Genomic DNA, 27,471 nt, shown 5'->3' on the forward strand with positions numbered 1-27,471 from the left:
TGTCAAGCACAAAGGTCCTCGGACCGAAACGTTGCCGCAGGAGGCAGAATAAAGTGTGTTATTGCCTGACACTCCCGGATGTGGCGCTGTCCTTTGCTTATATACTTATTGTGGACTATGACCAGGAGGACCCCCTGGTGTGGACGTGCGCTCTGATGTCCATGAAGACAAAGTTGGTATTGGGTGCGGTCTGACTTTCTTTTTGGTTGGATTTATATGGTTTGTGAGCAGTCACAAATTGTGGGGTAGTGTGTACATGAGCCGGTGTATATACACTAAGGAGGGACAAGGCGTGGGCAAGGTAGACACCTGCCTAGAGCGCTACCTCTTGCCTCCCCAAGGGGGCGCACTTTGGGAAAAACACCTTTTTACACTGCTGAATGCCTGTGGCCGCCTGCCACCTTCCTCTGGCCTAAGGCATTCAGCACATTGATGCCCAGGGCACGGGCACACGGAAACAGTGTCAGTCACCTCAATTTTATTTGTGTCTGTCGCACGCGAATACAATTACTGTGAGCGTCGCCCGGCTCGGGAGCAAAGGAGCTGTAATCAGCAGAATGCAGGCCACTTCCTGAGGGCACGATGCAGTGATGGCGTCACAGGGTCCAGTGCCCACAGCTGTACTAGACAGAAGAGGAGACGGAGGCTGGGCAGGACCAGGAGCCTGGATGAGGGGACTATAAGCTTTTTTATTTTTCTTATTTTACTTTGTCAAGAAATGGGGGCTATAACAGTAGGGGATGGATGTGTGGACATTATGAGGGTCTGGCTTTGGGAACATTACACAAGGGGCTGGCTGTGTGGACATTACAGGAGCAGCTGACTGTGGGGACAGTAGAAAAGGGGCAGTGGGGTACATATTATATGGGAGAGTGTGGGTATCATTACCCTGCATATACAGGGCTGTGGTGGACATCATACTATTTATGAGGGGCTGTGGAGGTGACCATACTATGTAGTGGGGGGCTTCAGTGGACTTCATACTGTTTAGGGGGCTGTGGTGGCTATCATAGTTTATATTGGGGGTCTATTCTGGATATATTGTACTGTATGGGTGGCTGTAGTGTCCATCATACAGTGTAGGGGGAGAGTGTGAGGAGGGTGGTACAGTTTGGAGAGGACAATGTGGTGGGCAGTATGAGGGCATAGTGTGAAGAGGGGACACAGTATGGATATGGAGAGGGGACAGCGTACAATGTTGGCACAGTTTGAAGAGAGGTTGGCCTGGCGGGGGACAGTGTGGACATATAGAGAGTATAAGGGAAAACAGTGGAGAGGGGACAGCCATGGTATAGGTCATGGTTCATAAGGGCGGATGGTGTGGTGGTTATAGCTGATTATGGTTGACAGTGTGGTGGGTGTAGCCCATTAAGGTAGACAGTGTGGAGGTCATATACCATAGGAGGCTTATTTAGGGTCATAATATGGACAAATATTTTTATGCGGAGGACATTTAAGGGGAGGTCTGCAGAGAACAGCTGTGGATGTGAAAAGGCATTGTGGCCTCTGGACAAGATGGAGACAAAAAGAAAGAAGCAACTCAGTCAGATAAAATGTCACTGTGATGGTGTGATATGCTATGTGGGGATCATTTGTGTGTATATTTCTATTTTACTGATTTTCATGGTGTTACTGTATCTTGTAGGATGAGTTGTTATTTGCCATCTGATATTCTCCCCACAGTTCTGTATTGTTATCTCTCCACAGGGTCAGTGAATAATGTTGTTTGCTAATATGCTAATGACATGTTGACCTAGCTTGTTGAAACAATGAGCCCCTGAGACCTTCCCCCTCCTGGCTTGTGAATGAGGGGGGAGACTTGTAAATATCAGGGAGGTGAGACACAGAGATCAGTCTGATGTGGAACCATGATGCGAAGAGCATATCAGAGAGAAAGAAGGGAATATGGACTGTTATCCTCTGTGCTGGATTGTTGAACTTTTATCCTGTTACTGAAATGCATTCGTGTTCTGGAATATTTTATCCTTTGTGTTATGGATCGTATATATGGACCTTTCGTGTTTTGCCTAAATAAAGTCTTGGAATTGTTCACTATTCTCTTGCTCTGTTGATTGTGTGATACCGGAGAAGGACCCCGTAACAGTCACCTATAAGGTACCTGGATGTGAATGTCTATTTGTTCATACTGACTATGTCTGATCAGTACTGTGATTCCTGTATGGTCCGCAGTCTGATAATGAATGATGACAAGAACACTCAGCATCTCCTTACCATTGTTAAAGACATACTGGGAGTTGTAAGTTCAGTTCATGACATGTAAATATATATGGGCCTGACTTGAGATTACAACTGATGGCTGTACTAAGCTTGGTGATGTAGTCATGTACTTATGGTGTTTCTAGTGATTTATTCATGTACTGATGGTGGTTCTGGTGATGTATTAACGTACTGTTGTGGTGCTGGTTATCTATATTTATCTATATATGTACTGATGATGGTACTGGTGTTGCATTTACTGATAGTGGTTCTTGTGATGTGTCCATGTACTGATTTTGGTTCTGGTGATGTATTCATGTACTGATGGTGGTTCTGCTGATACATTTATCTACTGATGGTGTTTCTTGGGCCTTATTCATGTATTGATGGTGATTCTACCTACCCATTTACTTACTGATGATGATTCTGGTGCCCTATTTATGTACTGTTGATGGCGTTCTAGTTATGTACTGATGATGATTTTGGTTTTGTATTGCTGTACTGATGATGGCTCTGATGGTCCCAATGGTCCCTGTCTCTTCTGCTCATCGGGCACAGTGGCAGGCGTCTGCCAGTGCAGTAACTGAACCTGAGACCGAGATGTACGTTCAGTAAGCTCTATAGCCGTGCAGGCCACTGGCGTAGCTAGAGCTTTTGCCGCCCGGGGCTGTTCCCGAGTTTGGAGCCCCCCCATTGCCGTCACTCAACGCAGGGCGCCGCCCCCTCAGCGCTGTTTACCCATGAAATCCGGCGCCTGCGCTGTGTGTCGCTGTTTGGTGCAGGCGCAGAGAGCTCTGGCCGTCTGACGTCACAGCCAGGCTTGCAGACTGTGCCTGTGCGGCGAGTGCGGCCACCCACCTTGGTAATCCCAGCCCCGCAGTGTGTTATGCATTATGCAGAGTGCGGGGCTGGGATTCACAAGCCGGGCGGCCGCACAGGCTCAGTATCCAGCATTGCCCCAGTGTGTCCAGCAATCTGCCCCAGTGTTCAGCATTGCCCCAGTGTGTCCAGCAATCTGCCCCAGTGTCCAGCATTGCCCCCAGTGTGTCCAGCAATCTGCCCCAGTGTCCAGCATTACCCCCAGTGTGTCCAGCAATCTGCCCCAGTGTCCAGCATTGCCCCCAGTGTGTCTAGCAATCTGCCCCAGTGTCCAGCATTGCCCCCAGTGTGTCCAGCAATCTGCCCCAGTGTCCAGCATTGCCCCCAGTGTGTCTAGCAATCTGCCCGTGTCCAGCATTGCCCCCAGTGTGTCCAGCAATCTGCCCCAGTGTCCAGCATTGCCCCCCAGTGTGTCCAGCAATCTGCCCCAGTGTCCAGCATTGCCCCCAGTGTGTCCAGCAATCTGCCCCAGTGTCCAGCATTGCCCCCAGTGTGTCTAGCAATCTGCCCCAGTGTCCAGCATTGCCCCCAGTGTGTCCAGCAATCTGCCCCAGTGTCCAGCATTGCCCCCAGTGTGTCCAGCAATCTGCCCCAGTGTCCAGCATTGCCCCCAGTGTGTCCAGCAATCTGTCCCAGTGTCCAGCATTGCCCCCAGTGTGTCCAGCAATCTGCCCCAGTGTCCAGCATTGCCCCCAGTGTGTCCAGCAATCTGCCCCAGTGTCCAGCATTGCCCCCAGTGTGTCTAGCAATCTGCCCGTGTCCAGCATTGCCCCCAGTGTGTCCAGCAATCTGCCAGTGTCCAGCATTACCCCAGTGTGTCTAGCAATCTGCCCCAGTGTCCAGCATTGCCCCCAGTGTGTCCAGCAATCTGCCCCAGTGTCCAGCATTGCCCCCAGTGTGTCTAGCAATCTGCCCCAGTGTCCAGCATTGCCCCAGTGTGTCCAGCAATCTGCCCCAGTGTCCAGCATTGCCCCCAGTGTGTCCAGCAATCTGCCCCAGTGTCCAGCATTGCCCCCAGTGTGTCCAGCAATCTGCCCCAGTGTCCAGCATTGCCCCCAGTGTGTCTAGCAATCTTCCCCAGTGTCCAGCATTGCCCCAGTGTGTCCAGCAATCTGCCCCAGTGTCCAGCATTGCCCCCAGTGTGTCCAGCAATCTGCCCCAGTGTCCAGCATTGCCCCCAGTGTGTCTAGCAATCTGCCCCAGTGTCCAGCATTGCCCCCAGTGTGTCCAGCAATCTTCCCCAGTGTCCAGCATTGCCCCCAGTGTGTCCAGCAATCTGCCCCAGTGTCCAGCATTGCCCCCAGTGTGTCCAGCAATCTGCCCCAGTGTCCAGCATTGCCCCCAGTGTGTCCAGCAATCTGCCCCAGTGTCCAGCATTGCCCCCAGTGTGTCCAGCAATCTGCCCCAGTGTCCAGCATTGCCCCCAGTGTGTCCAGCAATCTGCCCCAGTGTCCAGCATTGCCCCCAGTGTGTCTAGCAATCTGCCCGTGTCCAGCATTGCCCCCAGTGTGTCCAGCAATCTGCCACAGTGTCCAGCATTACCCCAGTGTGTCTAGCAATCTGCCCCAGTGTCCAGCATTGCCCCCAGTGTGTCCAGCAATCTGCCCCAGTGTCCAGCATTGCCCCCAGTGTGTCCAGCAATCTGCCACAGTGTCCAGCATTACCCCAGTGTGTCTAGCAATCTGCCCCAGTGTCCAGCATTGCCCCCAGTATGTCCAGCAATCTGCCCCAGTGTCCAGCATTGCCCCCAGTGTGTCTGAGTCAGACATAAAGAAAAAAAAAAAAGTAAAATCCTCACCTCTCCCGTTCCCAGCGCAGGTCCCGTGCACTCAGCGTCTCTCCGGCTCTGCAACGCTCAGGACAGAGAGGCTGAGCGCGCAGTGATGACGTCATCGCACCCTCTGCCCTGAGACGTCGTAGAGTCAGAGGGCGCTGAAGACGCTGCAGCTGCCGCAGGAACCAGGAGAGGTGAGTATTAGAACGGGGGGCCCAATGCCAGCGCTGGTATCGGGGGGGGCCCTGGTCGTGTCGGCGGTCGGCGCCGCCCGAAGATTTAAAGGGCCCGCATCTCTCTTTTTTTTTTTTTCTTCCTCCTCCTCTCTGGGTCGGACCCGCCCCCGGCATTGTGCCGCCCGGGGCGGCCCGCCCCCCCCTTCCTACGCCACTGGTGCAGGCCCAGACGGCAATAGTTAAAAGCTGCCAGCCAATAGGAGGCTGGCAGCTGATGTCAGCACGCACGTCGCCGGGGTATTACGTCATTGTCATTCACCCGCGAGTACGTGCTTGAAATGCCTGGGGTGGACCGCGGCCAGGTAAGGAGAAAGTGTTTTGTTTTTTTTTTATATTGAAAGCGGCAAGCCGCATTATGTTTGGGCGGCAGGATGGAGAAACATGGACCATGTGTCTCCATCCTGCCCCATCTGCCTCCTTCCTGCCTCATGATCCTGCACCATGTGAAATGGTGCAGGATGGAGAAACATGGTTCAGGATCATGGGGCAGAATGGAGACAGACCGGCACAATGGAGACACATGGCGCAGGATGGAGACATGGGGCAGGAGAGGCGGGATGGAGACAGATGAAGCAGTATGGCGAAAAATGGGGCAGGATGGAGACAGATGGGGCAGGAACATGGGGCAGGATGGAGACACATGGTGCAGTATCATGGGGCAGGATGGAGATATGGTGCAGGATGCAGACATGTGCAGGATTATGGGCTGGATGGAGATAGATATGAAGGTATGGAGACAAGGAGGTATGGAGACTGATGGAGATAGATGGGGCAGGATCATGGGGCAGGATGGAGACACATGGTGAAGGATCATGGTGCATGATAGAGACAAACAGATGGGGCAGGATGGAGACAGATGGGGCAGGGATCATAGGGCATGATGAAGACACATGGTGCAGGATCATGGGGCAGGATGGAGATAGATGAGACAGAGTGGGGAGATCATATGGGGCAGGATGGGAGAACATATGGATGGAGCCAGGAATGAGACACGAGGGCCAGGATGAAGGATATTATTACCCTAGGGGCTAATTTAGGGATACTGTTACTGCAATCATGTATTTTATTTTTTGAGGATACTGTTTTGAATGGGGGGTCCTGTTACTGTGCAGAGCGACACTATGTTGCTTTTTTCCTTCATCTGGTGTAGTGTAGACGCTGGGAAAAATTAAGTAATGTGCTCTGCAAGCAGTGCGCTAGATGTGTTATTTCCTGCAGAAAGGAGCCCTGGCTGAAAGAAGTGATGGTAGTCTGTACTAGATGGACATGAAGTGAAGATGAAAGACTTCACCTAGAGACGTGACTGGTGAGTCAGAGTGTTACCAGTACACTCACACTATACACTGTATACTTTATGCAGAGGTCCTGTATACAAAGTCACCAGTGATCATTGGATTACCTGTACACTGACACTGTATACTAATCTCCTGTATAATGTCACCGGTGATCACTGTATTACTTGTACACTGACACTATATACAGAGCTCCTGTGTATAATGTCACTGGTGATCCCTGTATTACCTGTACACTGACACTATATACAGAGCTCTTGTGTATAATGTCACTGGTGACCACTGTATTACCTGTACACTGACACTATATACAGAGCTCTTGTGTATAATGTCACTGGTGATCACTGTATTACCTGTACACTCAGGGCCGGCGTTATGCACAGGCAGACCAGGCAGGTGCCTGGGGCCCCCACTCCTCCAGGGGCCACCTGCTGCCTGCTGGTTCCACAATGGAGCTTACTTACAATTCAAATAGCACAAGGCAGTGCTTCGCTTTGCAGAAGAGGCAGACATAAGTATATGTGTCTTATCTGTTCTGCAATGGGAGCGTTTCCCAGCGCTGCACTGCCTTGTGTTATCTTTTGTAATGTCGCACTCGGCTGCAATTCCGGAGGCAGAAGCAGTCAGGGGTGTTATACTGACCTGACCTGCGCTCTGCATGTTCTCCTGTTCTTCTGCTATGGCTGTCCATCCTCACTCGGCATCATGCTTCAGGGTTATAATGTATACTGTGTCCTGGGCTAGCAGCTGCGGTTCAGCGGCAGGACCTTCCTATGTGACACCTGACCACTGACATTGTTCTGACGTTGCACAGCAGCGCCTGTCAGGAGGACACAGTACAGGAGCTGTGCTGCCACCCAGGAGAAGTGTTCCCATATAGACACTTCATCACTGCTCACTGGTGAGTTTTTTGAACTGCACTACCACACCAATCACACACTGCAGTCTGCACAGCAACCAAAACTCCAATGTAATTAACGTAAAAAAGTGATATAAAAAATGAATGATACCTACTGTCACTCGTCAGCATCCTGCACAGGCTGCTCTGCAGTGTGCACTGGCACAGGAGTGATGATGTCACTCAGGGCTGGACTGGCCATCGTGCAGTTCTGGCAAATGCCAGAAGGGCCGGTGCCAGTAGTGGGCCGCTGCACACTGTGCCGTTGTCAGCGGTGCCAGGGCCGACTTGCCCCCCAGCCAGCGCCGCTGCATTCAACTATACCAGTGTCTATGACGCCGATACAGTTCAATGCAATGATGGAGGAGAGAGCATCTGACGACGCTCCCTCTCCCATCATTCCCCTCTCTGCCTCTGAAACTGCGGGTGCGCGATGACGTCATCGCGCACTCACTGTGTGCCAGGCAGTGCAGCGGCAGCCGATGAGACTGGAGCAGGGAGCAGCGCGGGCACGAGGAGAGGTGAGGAGTGTGTTTTGTTTTTGTTTTAACTGGACTGTGGGGCCATTCTCAGGGGACCTGTGCAGTATACTACTACGTGGGCTGTGTGTGCTGTATACTACTGTGTGGGCTGTGTGTGCTGTATACTACTGTGTGGGCTGTGCTGTATACTACTGTGTGGGCTGTGCTGTATACTACTCTGTGGGCTGTGCTGTATACTACTATGTGGGCTGTGCTGTATACTACTACGTGGGCTGTGCTGTATACTACTATGTGGGCTGTGTTATATACTACGTGGGCTGTGTTATATACTACGTGGGCTGTGTTATATACTACGTGGGCTGTGTTATCTACTACATGGGCTGTGTTATCTACTACATGGGCTGTGCTATATTATGCGGGCTGTGCTATATACTATGTGGGTTGTGCTATATACTATGCGGGTTGTGGTATATACTATGCGGGTTGTGCTATATACTATGCGGGCTTTGCTATATGCTATGGGGGGTATATTATATTCTATGGGAGAGGCCATGTTATATACTATGGGGGCCTGCATTATATTCTATGGGGGGCTACATTATATATTATGGGGAGGTGGGCTGTATTATATTCTATTCGGGGCTACATTATATTCTATGGGGGGCTGTATTATATTTATATTCTATGAGGGGTGATTGCATCATACTCTATGAGGGGGCTGCATTAAACTATGAGGGGGCTGCATTATATTATATGGGGGGTTACATTATACTCTGTGGGGTGGCTGCATTATACTCTGTAGGGTGGTGGCTGCATTATACTATATGTGGACTGCATTATACTGTATCGAGGACTATGGGGAATACGTTATACTGTATGAAGAACTATGGGGTGCATTATACTATGGGAAGTGAATTGTACTACATGGATGACTATGGCGGTGCATTATACTATATGGAGCACTAGTCTATGAGGAGTGTATTATGCTATATGGCGGACTATGAGGAGTGTGGAAGACTATGTGGAGGATTGAGCAGTGTATTTTAATATATGGAGGACTATAGGGAGTGTATTATACTATATGGAGGACTGTGGTGCACATTATAATATATGGAGGACTATGGGGTGTATTTTACTAAACAAGTAAAATGCTGCATATTCAGATTGTTTTTGCCGGAACAAAAATCATTGTTCTCAGCAGCACATCGCCGGTGTAAACTGTAGATGTGCTGCTGATAACATGATACTGTATGGGGATCTGTTAGTGATCTATTAGTGATCGTTCTGTCCCATCATTATTCCTCAGCTGGTGGAAAGAGGCCAGGAAACAAGCATTGAACAACTTCAGTATTGTTGATCAAACTTATTTAGCGGCCTGAACTCAGCGCTTGTAAATACAACCAAAATGCTTTTGTGTGATGTGATAGCATTTGGGTCCCCATTATAAACTTTGCCTAGGGCCCCACTTTGCCTAAAACTGGCCCTGTGTACACTGACACTGTATACCAATCTCCTGTGTATAATGTCACCGGTGATCAATGTATTACTTGTACACTGACACTATATACAGAGCTCTTGTGTACAAATGTCACTGGTGATCACTGTATTACCTGTACACTATACATTGTATACAGAGCTCCTGAGTGTAATGTCACTGTTGATCACTGTATTACCTGTACACTGACACTATATACAGAGCTTCTGTGTATAATGTCACTGGTGATCACTGTATTACCTGTACACTGACACTGTATACAGAGCTCCTGCGTATAATGTCACTGATCACTGTATTACCTGCACACAGACACTGCAGACTAAGTATAGATCTGTGTATAATGGCACTTATGGTGATATTAGTATAGTGTTTTTTTGTTAATGATCTGTATTGTAGTATTCGGTCGCTATGTGGTGGTAATATGTGGTCTGGCCATGGTGTGGCTGTATTTGTTCCTTGTATGTGGTATTATAGGTCACTATGTGGTGGGTACACCCATGTGTGACATAGTGTAGAAGTCGGGGAGAAAGTGGGGATAGTCCTCTGGAAGTGATCAGCTTTTGATGAATGTGTATTATTTTTTGCAGAGACGAGTTCTGGCTGGAAACAGTGATGGCAGTCTGTGCTTGTTGAAGAAGAAAAGTGAAGATAATGGACTTCAACTACAGACGTCACTGGTGAGTAAGTGTATTACATGTACACGCACACTATACACTATATACTGTGTACAGAGCTCCTGAGTATAATGTCACTGGTGATCATGATCACTGTATTACCTGTACACTGACACTATATACAGAGCTCTTGTGTATAATGTCACCGGTGATCACTGTATTACCTGTACACTATACACTGTATACAGAGCTCCTGTGTGTAATGTCACCGGTGATCACTGTATTACCTGTACACTATATGCTGTATACAGAGCTCCTGTGTATAATGTCACCGGTGATCACTATTACCTGTACACTATACACTGTATACAGAGCTCCTGTGTATAAGGTCACTGGTGATCACTGTATTATCTGTACACTGACACTGTATACCAATCTCCTGTGTATAATGTCACCTGTGATCAATGTATTACTTGTACACTGACACTATATACAGAGCTGCTGAGTATAATGTCACTGGTGATCACTGTATTACCTGTACACTTACACTATATACAGAGCTTCTGTTTATAATGTCACTGGTGATCACTGTATTACATGTACACTGACACTGTATACAGAGCTCCTGTGTATAAGGTCACTGGTGATCACTGTATTACCTGTTGTGAACTATACTTTTTGGCTCCCTCTTGTGGTCACTAGTGATTTGGCACTTGGATTGTCTTTTACCAGGTTTGTGCTCACCTGCTTCGTTAGGCCTGGGGGTTGCTATTTAAACTTCCTGGATTCTCAGTCCAGTGCCTGGCTGCGTTGTAATCAGTTCACTTCTGTTTGCTCCTGTCTTCAGGTCCTGGTTCTTTGCAAGATAAGCTAAGTCCTGCTTTCGTACTCTTGATCATTTGCATTGTTCATATTTTTTGTCCAGCTTGTACAATATGTGATTCCTGTTATTGCTGGAAGCTCTAGGGGGGCTGATATTCTCCCCCCACACCGTCAGTCGGTTTGGGGGTTCTTGAATATTCAGCGTGGATATTTTGCAGGGTTTTTTGCTGACCATATAAGTCTTCTTACTATATTCTGCTATTAGTCAGTGGGCCTCTCTTTGCTAAATCTAGTTCATTCTTACGTTTGTCTTTTCTTCTTACCTCACCGTTATTATTTGTTGGGGGCTTGTATTACTTTGGGGTCTTTTCTCTGGAGGCAAGAGAGGTCTTATTTTCCCTGATAGGGGTAGTTAGTTCTCCGGCTGGCGCGAGACGTCTAGAATCAACGTAGGCACGTTCCCCGGCTACTGTTAGTGTTTGCGCTAGGATCAGGCATATGGTCAGCCTAGTTACCACTTCCCTATGAGCTGGTATTTATGTTTTGCAGACTTTGCTGTAATCTTTGAGGTCCCCTGCCATTGGGATCATAACAGTAAGCCAGGCCTATAAATAGTTAATGCATTGCTGAAGTGGGATTAAAAGAAAAGAAGTTCTGAGTTTTTTGTTTTTTTTTCTTTTTTTCTTCCTCCCCTTTATCTCTGAGTGGCTTGAAGCTTTGCTGCAGACATGAATGTTCAGACCTTGATTACTAGTGTGGATCAGCTTGCTGCACGTGTGCAGGGCATTCAGGATTTTGTTGTTAGCAGTCCTATGTCAGAGCCTAAGATACCTATTCCTGAGCTGTTCTCTGGAGATCGATTAAATTTAGGAATTTTAGGAATAATTGTAAATTGTTTCTATCTTTGAAACCTCGTTCGTCTGGAGATTCAGCTCAGCAAGTTAAAATTATTATCTCCTTCTTGCGTGGCGACCCTCAGGATTGGGCTTTCTCGTTAGCGCCAGGAGATCCTGCATTGGTGGATGTTGATGCGTTTTTTCTGGCGCTCGGATTGCTTTATGAGGAGCCTAATCTTGAAATTCAGGCAGAAAAAGCTCTACTGGCCATCTCTCAGGGCCAGGATGAAGCTGAGGTGTACTGCCAAAAATTTCGGAAATGGTCCGTGCTTACTCGATGGAATGAATGTGCTCTGGCCGCAAATTTCAGAAATGGCCTTTCTGAAGCCATTAAGAATGTGATGGTGGGTTTTACAATTCCTACAAGTCTGAATGATTCTATGGCGCTGGCTATTCAGATTGATCGGCGTTTGCGGGAGCGCAAATCCGCTAAACCTCTGGCGGTGTTGTCTGAACAGACACCTGTCTCAATGCAATGTGATAGAATCCTGACTAGAACCGAACGACAAAATCATAGACGTCAGAATGGGCTGTGTTTTTACTGTGGTGATTCTACACATGTTATATCAGCATGCTCTAAACGCCTAACCAAGGTTGTCAGTCCTGTCACCATTGGTAATTTGCAGCCTAAATTTATTTTGTCTGTGACTTTAATTTGTTCATTGTCTTCCTACCCTGTTATGGCATTTGTGGATTCAGGTGCTGCCCTGAGTCTTATGGACTTGTCGTTTGCCAAGCGCTGCGGTTTTGTCCTGGAGCCTTTAAAGGTTCCGATTCCTCTCAGAGGAATTGATGCTACGCCACTGGCGGAAAATAAACCGCAGTATTGGACACAAGTGACCATGTGCATGACTCCTGAACATCGGGAGGTGATTCGTTTTCTTGTTCTGCATAAAATGAATGATTTGGTCGTTTTAGGTCTGCCATGGTTACAGACCCATAATCCAGTTTTGGATTGGAAGGCTATGTCTGTCTCAAGTTGGGGTTGTCAGGGAATTCATTGCGATTCTTCGCCGGTGTCTATTGCTACTTCTACTCCTTCAGAAGTTCCTGAGTATTTGTGTGACTATCAGGATGTATTCAGTGAGTCCAGGTCCAGTGCTCTTCCTCCTCATAGGGACTGTGACTGCGCTATAGATTTGATTCCTGGCAGTAAGTTTCCTAAGGGACGATTATTTAATTTGTCTGTACCCGAGCATGCCGCGATGCGTTCTTATGTCAAGGAGTCTTTGGAGAAGGGGCATATTCGTCCATCCTCTTCCCCTCTCGGTGCGGGATTCTTTTTTGTGGCCAAGAAAGACGGGTCTTTGAGACCTTGTATAGACTATCGGCTTCTGAATAAAATCACTGTTAAGTTTCAGTATCCGTTGCCGCTATTGTCAGACTTGTTTGCTCGGATTAAGGGCGCCAAGTGGTTCACCAAGATAGATCTTCGTGGTGCGTACAACCTTGTGCGCATTAGGCAGGGAGATGAATGGAAAACTGCATTCAATACGCCCGAAGGTCATTTTGAATACTTGGTGATGCCCTTTGGGCTCTCTAATGCCCCTTCAGTGTTTCAGTCCTTTATGCATGATATCTTCCGGAAGTATCTGGATAAATTTTTGATTGTGTATCTTGATGATATTCTAGTTTTCTCGGATGATTGGGATTCTCATGTAAAGCAGGTCAGGATGGTGTTTCAGGTTTTGCGTGATAACGCTTTGTTTGTGAAGGACTCAAAGTGTCTCTTTGGAGTGCAGAAGGTTTCCTTTTTGGGTTTTATTTTCTCCCCTTCTGCCGTGGAGATGGACCCAGTCAAGGTCCGAGCTATTCATGATTGGAGTCAGCCCACGTCTGTTAAGAGTCTTCAGAAGTTCTTGGGGTTCGCTAATTTCTACCGGCGCTTTATCGCTAATTTTTCTAGCGTTGTTAAACCTTTGACGGATATGACCAAGAAAGGTTCTGATGTGGCTAATTGGGCTCCTGCAGCCGTGGAGGCCTTCCAGGAGCTGAAGCGCCGGTTTACTTCGGCGCCTGTTTTGTGCCAGCCTGATGTCTCACTTCCCTTTCAGGTTGAAGTGGATGCTTCTGAGATCGGTGCTGGGGCTGTTTTGTCGCAGAGAGGCTCTGGTTGTTCTGTGATGAGACCATGTGCCTTTTTCTCTAGGAAGTTTTCGCCTGCTGAGCGGAACTATGATGTTGGTAATCGGGAGTTGTTGGCCATGAAGTGGGCATTTGAGGAGTGGCGTCATTGGCTCGAGGGTGCTAAGCATCGTGTGGTGGTCTTGACTGATCACAAAAATCTGATGTATCTCGAGTCTGCTAAGCGCCTGAATCCTAGACAGGCTCGTTGGTCATTGTTTTTCTCTCGTTTTGACTTTGTGGTCTCATACCTGCCTGGTTCGAAGAATGTTAAGGCTGATGCTCTCTCTAGGAGCTTTGTGCCTGACTCTCCTGGAGTCTCGGAGCCAGCTGGTATGGTATTCTTAAAGAGGGAGTGATCGTGTCGGCCATATCTCCGGATTTGCGACGTGTGTTGCAGAGATTTCAGGCTGGTAGACCTGACTCGTGTCCACCCGACAGACTGTTTGTTCCTGATAAATGGACCAGCAGAGTCATTTCCGAGGTTCATTCCTCGGTGTTGGCAGGGCATCCGGGAATTTTTGGTACCCGAGATTTGGTGGCTAGGTCCTTTTGGTGGCCTTCCTTGTCACGGGATGTGCGGTCATTTGTGCAGTCCTGTGGGACTTGTGCTCGGGCTAAGCCTTGTTGTTCTCGTGCTAGCGGGTTGCTTTTGCCCTTGCCTGTCCCGAAGAGGCCTTGGACGCACATTTCCATGGATTTCATTTCTGATCTTCCGGTGTCTCGGGGAATGTCTGTCATCTGGGTGGTGTGTGATCGTTTTTCCAAGATGGTCCATTTGGTACCCTTGCCTAAGTTGCCTTCCTCTTCCGATCTGGTTCCTTTGTTTTTTCAGAATGTGGTTCGTTTGCACGGCATTCCGGAGAATATCGTGTCCGACAGAGGATCCCAGTTTGTGTCCAGATTCTGGCGATCTTTTTGTGCTAAGATGGGCATTGATTTGTCGTTTTCATCTGCCTTCCATCCTCAGACTAATGGTCAAACGGAGCGAACTAATCAGACACTGGAGGCTTATTTGAGATGTTTTGTTTCTGCGGACCAGGATGATTGGGTGACCTTCTTGCCATTGGTGGAGTTTGCCCTTAATAATCGGGCTAGTTCCGCTACTTTGGTTTCGCCATTCTTCTGCAACTCTGGTTTTCATCCTCGTTTCTCCTCGGGTCATGTTGAGTCTTCTGACTGTCCTGGGGTGGATTCCGTGGTGGATAGGTTGCAGCGGATTTGGAATCATGTGGTGGACAACTTGAAGTTGTCACAGGAGAAGGCTCAGCGTTTTGCCAACCGCCGCCGCGGTGTGGGGCCCCGACTTCGTGTTGGGGATTTGGTTTGGTTGTCTTCTCGGTATATCCCTCTGAAGGTTTCCTCTCCTAAGTTTAAGCCTCGCTTTATTGGTCCTTATAACATTTTGGAAGTTCTTAACCCGGTTTCTTTTCGTTTGGATCTTCCGGTGTCGTTTGCCATTCACAACGTGTTCCATAGGTCTTTGTTACGGCGGTACGTTGTGCCTGTGGTTCCTGCTGTTGAGCCTCCTGCTCCGGTGTTGGTTGAGGGCGAGTTGGAGTACGTGGTGGAGAAGATCTTGGATTCTCGTCTCTCTAGACGGAGGCTCCAGTATTTGGTCAAATGGAAGGGCTATGGTCAGGAGGATAATTCCTGGGTGGCCGCCTCTGATGTTCATGCGGCCGATTTGGTTCGTGCCTTCCACTGTCATGGTTCTCAATGGCAAGAGAACTTCTGAAAAGCATAAATCAGGACTAGCTCTTGGATGATGGAAGCTAGAGCTGACCGTGAGCTAAACCTACCGCACAACTAACAGTGGCCGGGTAGCGTGCCTACGTATATCCCTAGATGCCCAGCGCCAGCCGGAGGACTAACTAACCCTGGCAGAGGAAAAACAGGCCTGGCTTACCTCTAGTGGAAATTCCCCAAAAAGGTGACAGAAGCCCCCCACATGTATTGACGGTGAGTTCAGAGGGAAAAGACATACGTAGTATGAAGGCAGGTTCAGCAAAGCGAGGTCCACTTACTAGATAGTAGGAAAATAAGAAAGGGAACTTCACGGTCAGCTGAAAACCCTATTTACAAAACCATCCTGAAATTACTTTAAACTCAAGTCTCAACTCATGAGACTGGAGTGGTAATTTCAGCTCACAAGAGCTTCCAGCTACAGAAATATACCATAACTGTGAACTGGAACAAAAATGCAAAATAATACTCAGGACAAAAGTCCAACTTAGCTGATCAGAAGACTAGGAGCAGGAACATGCAACAGAAAGCTCTGGTTACATTGATGACCAGCAAGGCAATGACTGAGCAGCAAGGCTAAATAGGAAACTCCCATATCCTGGAGGAAACAGGTGAACAGAGAAAGTGAAGACAAGTCCAGTACCACCAGTGACCACCGGGGGAGCCCAAAACCAAATTCACAACAGTACCCCCCCCTTAAGGAGGGGGCACCGAACCCTCACAAGAACCCCGAGGGCGATCAGGATGAGCCCTATGAAAGGCACGGACCAGATCAGAGGCATGAACATCAGAGGCTGTCACCCAAGAATTATCCTCCTGACCGTAACCCTTCCACTTGACCAAATACTGAAGTTTCCGTCTGGAAACACGGGAGTCCAAGATCTTCTCCACGACGTACTCCAACTCACCCTCAACCAACACCGGAGCAGGCGGCTCAACGGAAGGCACAACAGGTACCTCATACCTGCGCAATAATGACCGATGGAAGACATTATGAATAGAAAAAGATGCAGGGAGTTCTAGTCGAAAGGACACAGGGTTAAGAATCTCCAAAATCTTATACGGGCCGATGAACCGAGGCTTAAACTTAGGGGAAGAAACCCTCATAGGGACAAAACGGGAAGACAACCACACCAAGTCCCCAACACGAAGATGAGGACCAACACGACGACGGCGGTTGGCAAAATGCTGAGTCTTCTCCTGAGACAACTCCAAATTGTCCATTACCTGCCCCCAAATCCGATGCAACCTATCCACCACAGCATCCACTCCAGGACAATCCGAAGACTCCACCTGACCAGAAGAAAAACGAGGATGAAACCCCGAATTGCAAAAAAATGGAGAAACCAAAGTGGCAGAACTAGCCCGATTATTGAGGGCAAACTCCGCCAACGGCAAAAAGGCAACCCAGTCATCCTGATCCGCAGACACAAAACACCTCAAATAAGTCTCCAATGTCTGATTAGTTCGTTCGGTCTGGCCATTAGTCTGGGGATGGAACGCAGACGAAAACGACAAATCAATGCCCATCCTAGCACAGAACGCCCGCCAAAATCTAGACACGAACTGGGTCCCCCTGTCAGAAACGATATTCTCCGGAATGCCATGCAAGCGAACCACATTCTGAAAAAATAGAGGAACCAACTCGGATGAGGAAGGCAATTTAGGCAAGGGAACTAAATGAACCATCTTAGAGAAACGGTCACACACCACCCAGATGACAGACATTTTCTGAGAAACAGGGAGATCAGAAATAAAATCCATAGAGATGTGGGTCCAAGGCCTCTTCGGAATAGGCAAGGATAACAACAATCCACTGGCCCGAGAACAACAAGGCTTGGCCCGAGCACAAACATCACAAGACTGCACAAAAACTCGTACATCTCGAGACAGGGAAGGCCACCAGAAGGACCTAGCCACCAAATCCCTGGTACCAAAGATTCCAGGATGACCTGCCAACGCCGAAGAATGAACCTCCGAGATGACTCTATTGGTCCAATCATCGGGAACAAACAGTCTACCAGGCGGGCATCGATCAGGTTTATCCGCCTGAAACTCCTGCAAGGCCCGTCGCAGGTCCGGGGAAACAGCAGACAATATTACACCATCCTTAAGAATACCGGTAGGTTCAGAATCACCAGGGGAATCCGGCTCGAAACTCCTAGAAAGGGCATCCGCCTTCACATTTTTAGTACCCGGTAGGTATGAAACCACAAAATTAAACCGAGAGAAAAACAACGACCAGCGCGCCTGTCTAGGATTCAGGCGCCTGGCAGACTCAAGATAAATCAAATTCTTGTGATCGGTTAATACCACCACCTGATGTCTGGCCCCCTCGAGCCAATGACGCCACTCCTCAAAAGCCCACTTCATAGCCAAAAGCTCCCGATTACCAACATCATAATTTCGTTCAGCAGGCGAAAACTTTCGAGAAAAGAAAGCACAAGGTCTCATCACGGGGCAGTCGGAACTTTTCTGCGACAAAACTGCCCCCGCTCCGATCTCGGAAGCGTCAACCTCAACCTGAAAAGGAAGAGTAACATCAGGCTGACGCAACACAGGGGCAGAGGAAAAGCGGCGCTTAAGCTCCCGAAAGGCCTCCACAGCAGCAGGGGACCAATCAGCAACATCAGCACCCTTCTTGGTCAAATCAGTCAAAGGTTTAGCAACATCAGAAAAACCAGTAATAAATCGACGATAAAAATTAGCAAAGCCTAAAAATTTCTGAAGGCTTTTAAGAGAAGAAGGCTGCGTCCAATCACAAATAGCCCGAACCTTGACAGGGTCCATCTCAATGGACGAGGGGGAAAAAATGTACCCCAAAAAAGAAATTTTTTGAACCCCAAAAACACACTTAGAACCCTTCACACACAAGGAGTTAGACCGCAAAACCTGAAAAACCCTCCTGACCTGTTGGACATGAGAGTCCCAGTCATCCGAAAAAATCAAAATATCATCAAGATACACAATCATAAATTTATCCAGGTATTCACGGAAAATGTCATGCATAAAGGACTGAAAAACTGAAGGGGCATTTGAAAGACCAAAAGGCATTACTAGATACTCAAAGTGGCCCTCGGGCGTATTAAATGCGGTTTTCCACTCATCCCCCTGCTTAATTCGCACTAAATTATACGCCCCACGGAGATCAATCTTAGAGAACCACTTAGCCCCCTTTATTCGAGCAAACAAATCAGTCAGCAGTGGCAGAGGATACTGATATTTGACTGTGATTTTATTCAAGAGTCGATAATCAATACACGGCCTCAAAGAGCCATCTTTTTTAGATACAAAGAAAAAACCGGCTCCTAAGGGAGAGGAAGATGGACGAATATGTCCCTTTTCCAGGGACTCCTTAATATATTCTCGCATAGCAGCATGTTCAGGCACAGATAGATTAAATAAACGACCCTTTGGAAATTTACTGCCCGGAATCAGATCTATGGTACAATCGCAATCTCTGTGAGGAGGTAGTGAACCAAGCTTAGGCTCCTCAAAAACATCACGATAATCAGATAAAAATTCCGGAATCTCAGAGGGCATAGATGACGAAATGGAAACCAAAGGTACGTCCCCATGAGCCCCCTGACATCCCCAGCTTAACACAGACATTGCTTTCCAGTCAAGGACTGGATTATGGGCTTGCAGCCATGGCAATCCAAGTACCAGAACATCATGTAGATTGTACAACACAAGGAAGCGAATCGTCTCCTGATGGTCCGGATTCATACGCATAGTCACTTGTGTCCAGTATTGTGGTTTATTACTAGCCAATGGCGTAGAGTCAATACCCTTCAGAGGTATAGGAACTTCCAGAGGCTCTAAATTAAACCCACAGCGCCTGGCAAAGGACCAATCCATAAGACTCAAAGCGGCGCCAGAGTCGACATAGGCGTCCGCGGTAATTGACGACAAAGAACAAATCAAGGTCATAGATAAAATAAACTTAGACTGCAAAGTGCTAATTGAAATAGACTTATCAACTTTTCTTGTACGTTTAGAGCATGCTGATATAACATGAGTTGAATCACCACAATAGAAGCACAACCCATTTTTTCGCCTAAAATTCTGCCGTTCGCTTCTGGACAAAATTCTATCACATTGCATATTCTCTGGCGCCTTCTCAGGAGACACCGCCAAATGGTGCACAGGTTTGCGCTCCCGCAAACGCCGATCAATCTGAATAGCCATTGTCATGGACTCATTCAGACCTGTAGGCACAGGGAACCCCACCATAACATCTTTAATGGCATCAGAGAGACCCTCTCTGAAATTCGCCGCCAAGGCACACTCATTCCACTGAGTAAGCACAGACCATTTGCGAAATTTTTGGCAGTATATTTCAGCTTCCTCTTGCCCTTGAGATAGGGCCATCAAGGCTTTTTCAGCCTGAATCTCTGAATTAGGTTCCTCATAAAGCAACCCCAAAGCCAGAAAAAACGCATCCACATTGAGCAACGCAGGATCCCCTGGTGCCAATGCAAATGCCCAATCCTGAGGGTCACCCCGCAGTAAGGAAATTACAATCCTGACCTGCTGTGCGGGGTCTCCAGCGGAGTGAGATCTCAAAGACAGAAACAACTTACAATTATTTTTGAAATTCTGAAAACGAGATCTATCCCCGGAGAAAAATTCTGGTAAAGGAATTCTAGGTTCAGATACAGGAGCATGAATAACAAAATCCTGTAAATTTTGAACCTTCATAGTAAGATTATTCAAACCTGTAGCCAAACTCTGAGGATCCATTTTAATTAGGTGAGATCAGAGCCATTCAAGGATTAGAAGGAGAGAGAGAGAGACAAAAGGCTGCAATTTAAGCAGAAATGCTAAAGAGCCAACTATTGAGCAAGCTCAGAGAAAAAAAAAAAAAAATCTGAAGACTTCTTTTTCTCTCCTTTCTTCTGCCAATAGTTTTAACACAGGGCCGGTCATACTGTCATGGTTCTCAATGGCAAGAGAACTTCAGAAAAGCATAAATCAGGACTAGCTCTTGGATGATGGAAGCTAGAGCTGACCGTGAGCTAAACCTACCGCACAACTAACAGTGGCCGGGTAGCGTGCCTACGTATATCCCTAGACGCCCAGCGCCAGCCGGAGGACTAACTAACCCTGGCAGAGGAAAAACAGGCCTGGCTTACCTCTAGTGGAAATTCCCCAAAAAGGTGACAGAAGCCCCCCACATGTATTGACGGTGAGTTCAGAGGGAAAAGACATACGTAGTATGAAGGCAGGTTCAGCAAAGCGAGGTCCACTTACTAGATAGTAGGAAAATAAGAAAGGGAACTTCACGGTCAGCTGAAAACCCTATTTACAAAACCATCCTGAAATTACTTTAAACTCAAGTCTCAACTCATGAGACTGGAGTGGTAATTTCAGCTCACAAGAGCTTCCAGCTACAGAAATATACCATAACTGTGAACTGGAACAAAAATGCAAAATAATACTCAGGACAAAAGTCCAACTTAGCTGATCAGAAGACTAGGAGCAGGAACATGCAACAGAAAGCTCTGGTTACATTGATGACCGGCAAGGCAATGACTGAGCAGCAAGGCTAAATAGGAAACTCCCATATCCTGGAGGAAACAGGTGAACAGAGAAAGTGAAGACAAGTCCAGTACCACCAGTGACCACCGGGGGAGCCCAAAACCAAATTCACAACATTCCACGCTGCTCATCCTGGTCGCCCTGGTGGTCTTGGTGAGGGTTCGGTGACCCCTCCTTAAAGGGCGGGTACTGTTGTGAACTATACTTTTTGGCTCCCTCTTGTGGTCACTAGTGATTTGGCACTTGGATTGTCTTTTACCAGGTTTGTGCTCACCTGCTTCGTTAGGCCTGGGGGTTGCTATTTAAACTTCCTGGATTCTCAGTCCAGTGCCTGGCTGCGTTGTAATCAGTTCACTTCTGTTTGCTCCTGTCTTCAGGTCCTGGTTCTTTGCAAGATAAGCTAAGTCCTGCTTTCGTACTCTTGATCATTTGCATTGTTCATATTTTTTGTCCAGCTTGTACAATATGTGATTCCTGTTATTGCTGGAAGCTCTAGGGGGGCTGATATTCTCCCCCCACACCGTCAGTCGGTTTGGGGGTTCTTGGATATTCAGCGTGGATATTTTGCAGGGTTTTTTGCTGACCATATAAGTCTTCTTACTATATTCTGCTATTAGTCAGTGGGCCTCTCTTTGCTAAATCTAGTTCATTCTTACGTTTGTCTTTTCTTCTTACCTCACCGTTATTATTTGTTGGGGGCTTGTATTACTTTGGGGTCTTTTCTCTGGAGGCAAGAGAGGTCTTATTTTCCCTGATAGGGGTAGTTAGTTCTCCGGCTGGCGCGAGACGTCTAGAATCAACGTAGGCATGTTCCCCGGCTACTGTTAGTGTTTGCGCTAGGATCAGGTATATGGTCAGCCTAGTTACCACTTCCCTATGAGCTGGTATTTATGTTTTGCAGACTTTGCTGTAATCTTTGAGGTCCCCTGCCATTGGGATCATAACAATTACCTGTACACAGACACTGCAGACTAAGTATAGATCTGTGTATAATGGCACTTATGGTGATAGTAGTATAGTGTTTTTTTTGTTAATGATCTGTATTGTAGTATTCGGTCGCTATGTGGTGGTAGTATGTGGTCTGGCCATGGTGTGGCTGTATTTGTTCCCTGTATGTGGTATTATAGGTCACTATGTGGTGGTAATATGTTGTCTGGTCATGGGGTGGTGCTAATTTTTCCTTGTATGTGGTATTAATTGGTCACTGTGGTGGTAATATATTGTCTGGTCATGATGTGGTGGTATTTATTCCTTGTATGTAGTATTATTTGGTCACTGTGGTGGTAATATGGTGTCTGGTCATGGTGTGGTGGTATTTGTTCCTTGTATGTGCTATTATTCAGTCACTATGTGGTAGTAGTATGTGATCTGGTCCTGGTGTGGCGGTATTTGTATTTGTTCCTTGTATTATTATTATTATACATTTTTATAGCACCATTTTATTCCATGGTGCTTTACATGTGAACGGGGCAAATATAGGCAAGTACAATAAAAATGAGTAAAACAAGGCACACACAAGTGCTATTATTTGATCACTGTGGTGGTAATATGTGGTCTGGTCATGGTGTGTCAGTTTTTGTTCCATGTAAGTGGTATTATTTGATCACTGTGGTGGTAATATGGTGTCTGGTCATGGTGTGGCAGTATTTGTTCCTTGTTTGTGATATTATTGGTCATTTTAAACATTGAAAAATAAGAATACACCTAAATTGTATTGGATATTTTAACAAATAATTAACAGGTTAGAGTAGAGTAGAGTTCGGCAAAAAGAATCTACCTTGTCATGGTGGCGGATTAAAAAATCTTTTGGCCAAAACAAAAACTGCTGGCTATGTACGTGATCTGGTGATGGGAACTGTTAATGCTTGATTGGTGAGGACGTGGTGCAGAAATTGAGTTTTTCCAAGAGAAGGTGATGGGACTGTCGACAGTTCGAGGGGTGGAGGCGGGGCTGGGTTGGAGCCTGGGTGGAGTCTCAAGGGGGCCCAAAAATGTTGCCAGTATGGGGCCCGAAATTCCTAATGGCAGCCCTGGGTTTAAGGTCCCAGCAAAAAAAAGGTGCGCCTATCTTACCGCTTACAAAGGCTGCTGTATTCTATTGTTTGCACAGTATGAAGTCATAACTGCTTGCACCTGTTCACACTTGCTTTATTCTGTTCAAACGTAATTGCACTCCTTTTGCAATTTCACAGCACTTGGATTTTTCCTTCCCATTTTCCAGTACACTATGTGGTAGAATGAATGGTATTATTCAACAGTACAACTCGTCTAGCAGAAAATAAACCCTCATATGGCTATATGGATGGAAAAACTAAGAAAAAAAGTTATGGCTCTTGGAAGAAGGGGAAGAAAAAAGAAAAATGAAAAGAACAGAAAATCTCCAACAGGTGAAGGGGTTAAGTTGAAGATAGTGAGAAACTGTATCACTTGTATCTATTATTGCAATGTTTCAACTCATTCCTGAGTCTTTCTGTACAGAAGTCTGACACTGTGTCACCATTGGACTTTTATTACGGCACTATTTTATGCTGTACTGGTTGGTGGCCCGATTCTAACGCATCGGGTATTATAGAATATGTATATAGCAGCCACATAGCACAGGCCACGTAGTATATAGGAGCCATGTAGTATATAGCAGACAAATAGTACGTGGCCTGTGCTATATAGTATGTGGCTTCTATATACATACATACATATTGTAGAATACCCGATGCGTTAATACAGGCCACGCAATATATAACACAGCCCAAACAGTATATAACACAGCCCACGTACTATATAACACAGGCCACGCAGTATATAGCAGCCACGTAGTATATAGTACAGGCGACGTAGTATATAACACAGGCCACGCAATATATAGCACAGCCCACGCAGTACAAAACACAGGCCACATAGTATGTAACACTGGCCACGTAGTATATAGCAGCCATGTAGTATATAGCACTGCCCACGTAGTATATAGCAGCCATGTAGTATATAACGCAGCCCACGCAGTATCTAACACTGCCCACGTAGTATATAGCAGCCATGTAGTATATAGTACTGCTCACGTAGTATATAGCAGCCATGTAGTATATAGTACTGCCCACGTAGTATATAGCAGCCATGTAGTACTGTATATAGTACTGTCCACGTAGTATATAGCAGCCATGTGGTATATAGTACTGCCCACGTAGTATATAGCAGCCATGTAGTGCTGTATATAATACTGTCCACGTAGTATATAGCAGCCTTGTAGTATATAGTACTGCCCACGTAGTATATAGCAGCCATGTAGTATATAGTACTGCCCACGTAGTATATAGCAGCCATGTAGTACTGTATATAGTACTGTCCTTGTAGTATATAGCAGCCATGTAGTGTATAGTACTGCCCACGTAGTATATAGCAGCTATGTAGTATATAGTACTGCCCACTAGTATATAGCAGCCATGTAGTATATAGTACTGCCCACGTAGTATATAGCAGCTATGTAGTATATAGTACTGCCCACATAGTATATAGTAGCCATGTAGTACTGTATATAGTACTGCCCACGTAGTATATAGCAGATATGTAGTATATAGTACTGCCCACGTAGTATATAGCAGCCATGTAGTATATAGTACTGCCCACGTAGTATATAGCAGCTATGTAGTATATAGTACTGCTCATGTAGTATATAGCAGCCATGTAGTATATAGTACTGCCCACGTAGTATATAGCAGCCATGTAGTATATAGTACTGCCCATGTAGTATATAGCAGCTATGTAGTATATAGTACTGCCCATGTAGTATATAGCAGCCATGCAGTATATAGTACTGCCCACGTAGTATATAGCAGCCATGTAGTATATAGTACTGCCCACGTAGTATATAGCAGCCATCAGCAGCCATGTAGTATATAGTACTGCCCACGTAGTATATAGCAGCCATGTAGTATATAACACAGCCCACGCCGTATTTAGCAGCCATGTAGTATATAGTATTGCCCACGTAGTATATAGCAGTATAGTATATATGATGGATCCTGCGCCCATAGGCTTCCATTATAGCCAACGACGGGCAGCGCAGGATCCGTCACTGAGCGATTTTCTGATGTGCAGAAAAAACGTTCCTCTGTGCATTGTCCCTGCCCGACGGACAGCGATTTTCCGAAGGATCCAGCGCACGACGGATGAAACGGATGGCCGTCCGTCACAATCTGTCGCTAATACAAGTCTATGGGAAAAAAACAGGATCCAGCAGAAAAATTTGCTGGATCCTGTTTTGTCAAAAATCAACGGATTTCGACGGGAGCTAAAAGACGGAAGCGTGAAAGAGGCCTAAGACATCTAACATTGCTAGTTTGAGGGAAGCACTGGTTTTCCTTAAAGAAACCAGCTGAATATGGCATCTTACTGGCAGCTCCATACTGGGAATGTACCCAGATTTGCCCCGAGTCAGTTTTTGGCCAGGAACTTATCTCTGGTCATCACAAAGCTTAATGTTCAGACATTGACTGATAGGGAAGCTACTTCTCCTAGGTGGCAGGGTCTTTCGTTGGCTGACAAGAGCAATGTGTTTGTATGTGATGTGAGGAGGGAGCGTTTGTGACTATTTGGACACTGTCAGTTCTATGTTTGGGGGTTTTGTCATCACATCTTCCTATTTATTACATAGCTGTATCACTACAGTGGTGACATCACCTCCTCCCTTTTATTGTATGGACAAATAACTGCAGATATGTCACCCCTCTTATATGGTACAGCTGTACCACCATAACATTGGCACCTCTACTATTGAATTTATAGCTACAGTATATCACTAATTACTAATTCATGTCCTTCAGCTCAGTCTGGAGCAATGGATACTTGATGGATGAACAATCTGTAGGGAGATCGATCTTGTGCAAGCCTAGATAGGTCCACCAGGGTCTTTTCCGCCATTATCTTGATTGTATCAAGCCATTAGGGTTCTTCTTCTCCTTGTTCCTTCTATTTTTCCAATCATGATGTCCTTCTCCAGTGATTGTTCGCTTCGTATGATGTGCCCAAAGTAGGCAAGTCGTAGCTTGGTGATGGGTCCTTTGAGTGATGTGTCTGGCTTCATTTGTTCCAAAATTGATTTGTTCGTTCTTCTTGCCATTCCTGGTATTGATAACATCCTTCTCCAGCACCACATTTGAAAATGCATTGATTCTTCTTCTGTCTTGTATCTTCATCGTCCAGTTTTCCCATTTGTTTGTTACCACAGAAAAGATAAAACTATGTATAAGCCGTGTCTTCGTCGCCAGTGAAATGTTCCTCGGTTTGAAGACCTTGTCCAGTGTCTTCATTGTTGATTTGCCCATAGCTAGACAGATATTCACTTCTGGTGTTGTCGTTTCATCTTGAGTGATCATCGATCTGAGTAGGTGGAAGTATTTTACAACTTCCAGTTTGTCGCCGTTTATCTCAAATGTGTCCAGTTGTACCTGTCAGTAGTCAATAATATCTTTGTCTTCTTTATGTTGAGTAAAAGTCCCCGGTTGAGCTTTCCATCTGGACACTCCGTAATAAGTCCATAAGTCCATCTACGCTTGTTACTATCGATATTAAATCGCCTGCGTATTTCAGATTGCTGATGATTCGTCCAGCAATGTTTATTCCTTCTTCCGTTGAATTACAATACATTTATTATTGCAATACCAAACACAGCCTAAAGAGAAGAGTGGCGCTATACACCAGACAACCCATTTCAATCCAGAACTGTGGAGGGTAAGACATATTAGACAGAGGAGAGTATTTTGTGTCCTACTTCTGACTGTGAAGATAGTGTAGAGTATAACTCCAGCGCTGGGCTATATGGTTACTTGTTACAGTTATGCATCGGACAATGGGTGTTACATGTGAGGTTTGTCCGTTTACTACTGACATTTCTGTAGGGATCAGGCAGACCTAGCTAAGAATCAAAAGCTGAACATGAATATAAGTGTTCATATGGTGCCTTTGATATCAAACTTGGAAGCATAAAGGAAACGTGTGAATGTGGTTTTCTTAAAAAAAATAAAATAACACGAATTGTAGCCTAATTTCTCTCAGTATCTAAAATTATCACCAATTTTACCCTACATCCGTACTTAAATTATTACTAACTAGTTGTAAGGTCATAATGTCTAAAGGTGTTAATCCAGAAACAAAGTAAACTAACACAAACAAACTGAAATAAATGTGCAGGAGCAGCTGCTGTAGTCGCAATGCAAAAGCAAGAAAGAAAAGAGGCAACAAAATTCTGCCAGCGCAAATATGTAAGCGGCCATATTTATTACACAGCTCCTAGAAACGTGAGGTTCTTAGCGCACATTTTGATTAAATTGTGCGAGCCCATCTGCCAACGACAAGGCGACCTCTTCAGATGGGACCCTACACTAACACTACACTAACCGGTATTAATAAAGCCCCTATGTCTAATGTTGTTGATCCAGAAGAAGGCAAAAAACCCTGGACAC

General features: G+C 46.3%; 1 long non-coding RNA gene across 1 annotated transcript in view; it reads left to right on the forward strand.

Annotated features, from left to right (window-relative positions):
- Positions 1 to 27,471, forward strand: part of LOC143806849 (uncharacterized) — a 67,394-nt gene that overhangs the window by 387 nt on the left and 39,536 nt on the right. The window contains exons 2-3 of the long non-coding RNA XR_013221573.1: positions 9,861 to 9,950; positions 23,212 to 23,406. This is a non-coding gene — a long non-coding RNA (uncharacterized LOC143806849). The remainder of the gene's footprint in view (positions 1 to 9,860; positions 9,951 to 23,211; positions 23,407 to 27,471) is intronic.

Source organism: Ranitomeya variabilis, chromosome 2, assembly GCF_051348905.1.
Source record: "Ranitomeya variabilis isolate aRanVar5 chromosome 2, aRanVar5.hap1, whole genome shotgun sequence".
Lineage (NCBI taxonomy): Eukaryota > Metazoa > Chordata > Amphibia > Anura > Dendrobatidae > Ranitomeya > Ranitomeya variabilis.